Source organism: Galeopterus variegatus, unplaced genomic scaffold (genome assembly GCF_000696425.1).
Source record: "Galeopterus variegatus unplaced genomic scaffold, G_variegatus-3.0.2 Scaffold3534, whole genome shotgun sequence".
Taxonomy (NCBI): domain Eukaryota; kingdom Metazoa; phylum Chordata; class Mammalia; order Dermoptera; family Cynocephalidae; genus Galeopterus; species Galeopterus variegatus.
The window spans coordinates 50,495-54,423 of record NW_007729645.1 but is presented as its reverse complement, the minus strand read 5'-3'; positions in this window follow the sequence as shown (position 1 = coordinate 54,423).

Here is a 3,929-nt window from a genome sequence, read left to right as displayed (position 1 = left end):
CGCGCAGCGGCGAGGACCTCGCTCTCCTGGTCGCGTCCCCTGGGCCGACGGGGCGGGCGGGCTCAGCGGCGCGCTGGCTCCCCGCGTTCGAGCCTCTTCTCCGCAGGTCCGCGGACGTAAACAGCGCTGGGGCCGGTGCGGCGCCGAGGGCGCGCCCGCCTCCCTTCAGTGCGCCCGCCTCGCCGCCAGGCGCGCCGTCCTGCCGGCCGCTTCAGCAGTGCTTCGGGCTCTGCGGGACTCTGCCCCGACAACGAGCCGGATCCTCGGCCCCTCGCGCTCCGCCCCCTAGAGACAGGACCGCCCAGAGCGCTTTCCGAAACAGACACAGCGCTGCACACGCACACACCACACACAATGCCCCCGCGCGGTGCCCGCTCCGGCCCGCCCGCTCTCGGTTTCGGTGCGCTGGGCGCGACCCTCTTCTTCCCTCTCCTCGCGGGAGGGTGGGTCACTTCTCGGCGGCGCCCGGGCAACAGAGGGCAAAGGAGAAGCCGCGAGGCTCTCGCAGGCAGTGGGCACAGGGCAGGTCCCGGGCCACGGAGGGAGCGGCCGGGTCGGCGGCGAAGCGAGGGGCGTCGCTGGGCGGCGGGCGCTGGGGAGGTTCCAGGTTTGGCCGGAGGGTGAGTCCGCTCTCGCGGCCGCTGAAGACAGCAGGGAGCGGCGGAGGAAACAGGCGCCCAGCGGCTCGACTCCTGGGAGGGATCCCACCGTCCCGTCCCCTTGCGCTCCTCCCCCGCCGCCTCCCCCACCCCAGGGCGCGCGGCAGGTTCTGAGCGGCGCAGCCCGGGTTCGCGATCCCTCCCTCTCCCGGCCTCCGGGCTCCTTCTTCCCTTTCCTCCTCCCCTTCCCACGTTCGACCGGCTCCGGTTTCTGCTCAGACTTTCTCTGAAACTCGGCCGGAGCGCTTCCAGCCAAAACAACAAGGGCTGGGGAGGAGGGGACGGAGGGAGGGAGGGAGCGAGAGAAGGAGGGAGCGGGAGTTCGAGAAGCACCCTGGGATCTGTAGTTCAGGAAGGAAGCGGGAGCAGGGTCCTCGCCCGGGGCCCCTAGCCTGCTCCTTGCCCGGGAAGGCGGCGGAGGCCTCGGTGGGGGCAGCGTTGCCGGGGCTCGGGGACGAGCGAGGGACGTTCGAGTATTCGGTCCAGGGTTTGCCATTTTGACTCAGCCCTGATGTCAGTTCGGAGTTTGTACTGTGCTTGAGATCGGGAGTTTCGGGGCTTTTCTCGACTTGACAACATGCAAAGCAACACGGGCTGGAGGGAGACCGCGATCCCGCTGGTCGCCGCTGCGGGAGACTGAAGGGCTGGGACCAGGAGGGCGAGGGCGCGGGGGAGTGCGCCATGGCCACCAGCCGGGAGTGGAGGACCGCTGGTGTGCGCCAAGGCTGGTGTGCGCCAAGGCTAGTGTGCGCTGGTCCCCGGGGAAGTCCTGCCAGGGTAGTGGGAGCACTTAAAGGGGCCAAATGATTTGATTGGTTCTATCTCAGGGACGTTTTAAAGTCTCCCACTCCCTCCATTTGTTGCCTATTTCTTCCGCTTGACTTTATGTTTGCTTAAGATCTACCCTTGGTGTGTTGAACTGGAAAAGGGAAACTTACTGGGTGTCCTATTTCTATTTGCCTACTGGTGTATGTTTTACAATTATTGTACCCAGTCCAGAGTTTAACATGATCCTGTAATAGAAATATCTTTTCCAATTTATTTTTGAGAAACAAAGCCCCAGATTTTAGAAGAGAATATAAATAATCACATAAAAGTGCTAAAAATATGAGGAGATAAGTGAACATTTCCAGAAAAAATAACCTCAGGCATTTTATTTTTTATTACCACACCATTCATATTCAGCAGTTCCTCTGAGTTTGAAAATGTTATACGGTTCTAGCTTCAGCAGCACACATACTGAAATTGGAACAATACAGGGAAGATTACCATGGCCCCTGCACAAGGATGACATGCAAATTCGTGAAGCTTTACATATTTTTTTAAAAAAGAAAGAAAATGTTATAAGATTGTAGTAAGAAAGTAGGTGACAGGATGGTGACAACACAAAAGCCCTGCATACCTAGGGATGGTGGCATAGGATAGTAAACAAGTAAAGGGTCAACAAAACTACAAATTGGGATAAATGTGTGCTCTGAGGGAAGTAAACACAGTAAGATGGAGTTGTAACGGGTGAGACTAAGTCAGATGGAAGGAGAGGGGAGTCTTCTCTGAGGAGGTATTAAGCCAGAGACTTCAAAGATGTTGTGAAGGAGAGAGGAGAGTCAGACTTGTTTTGTGGATGGATAAAAGGAATAACCATAAGGAAGACTCAAAGAGAAAGAAGCAGCAAAAAGGTTGCTTCACAGTGAGGCCAAATGGCAACCTCTGTGATATGGATTGGATTGTGACCCCCAAAGTTCCATGTATTAGAAACTTAACCCTCACTGTGACAATGTTAAGAAAGTGGGAATTCCTATTATGGCAATGGAAATGTTGAACCTTGAGGAGGTGGTTATATTGTGAGGACCATGCCCTAGTGAATGGATTAATCCATTGATGGTTTAATGGTGGTCATGGGCATGGTTCTGATCGCTTTAAAAAGAGAGCATGTGAAAGCTCTTTTTCTGTTTTGCTTCTGCCATTTCTTCATGTGACACTCTGCGTTGCTGTGAAGAGTCACCACCTGTCAACAAAAGGCCCTCACCAGATGTGTTCCCTGGACTTTGGACTTCTCAGTTCTGAAACTGTAAACAATAAATACAGTTTCTTTACAAATTACCCATTTGTAATTACCCATTAGGCATTTCTATTATAAGCAACAATAACAGACTAATACACCCTGCTAACCTGGAGATGAGGATAGGGAAAAGGGAGGCTGCTGAATTGTATAAGGTCCAGTCTCCGAAGCTAACATACATGGTACATTGCAAAAGCTCCTGAGTAGGGTGGACAGGTTGGGAAAGACTTCTTCCCTGAGGAAAAGACTTTAAACAGAGATCCTTAGAATAAGCAGAAGTCGGCCTGGCGGAAGTAGTGAAGAAGAGTATACCAGACAAAAGAGAAACCACCAGGTGTACAGGTCCTCAGGCTGGAAGGAACTTCTAAGGAACTGAATGAAGGCAGCAATGAGGAGAGTGAGAGACATTAGCCCTGGATGAAGTTACAGAGGCAGGCAAGGGACGGATTGTGCTAGTCCTTGAAGATCACCTTAGAGTTAGACCTTTCCTTAAAGCAAATACCATGTCATCTGCTATCGCCTTCAAGTCACCTCAAACAATCCCCCTTATAGACTTTGTTATTCACCTCCAGCATCCCACTTTAACCGCACATCTTCCAACTTGATTTTCCAAATTCTCCCTATGTAATCTTTCTTTTCAACAGCTCACCTAGTCTATTGACACCTCTGCTTTCTCATGACCCATCAGACATCTCCTTTCTTTACTCGCCCCCTCCCCATCCAGTTTAAAGTCTTTGGTCCACATTTCCAATAACAAGCTCGCATCTCACAAAACCCCAACTCTGGACAAACCTGACTGTATTTCCTTCTGCACCCAAGCTGCCAAGTACAGCTGGAGCAAGTCACACAACAGGATGAATGGCATCACTATAAATTCATGTTCAGTGACCTCAGACAGATTTTGAACTATGCACAGGGGCAGATCTTGGATTGCTGGGACCTGAAGTTTATACAGTTTGAGGAATCCTATTTAAAAAAAGAAAAAGTATGCAATCACAAATACAAAATTAGGATGAATATGTTAGATGAAGAAATAAATCACCAACAAATCACTAAAGGCTTGTAGATGCACATGCCCTTCTTCTAAGATCTATAGGTAATTCACCAGAATCCTTACAAGCTTATGCTTCCTGAGTACAGCCTGGCATCTCCTCCCAATTAGGATACTCCACCTCTCCCAGCAGCCCCCTACTCTCATGGGGGCCTGTGTA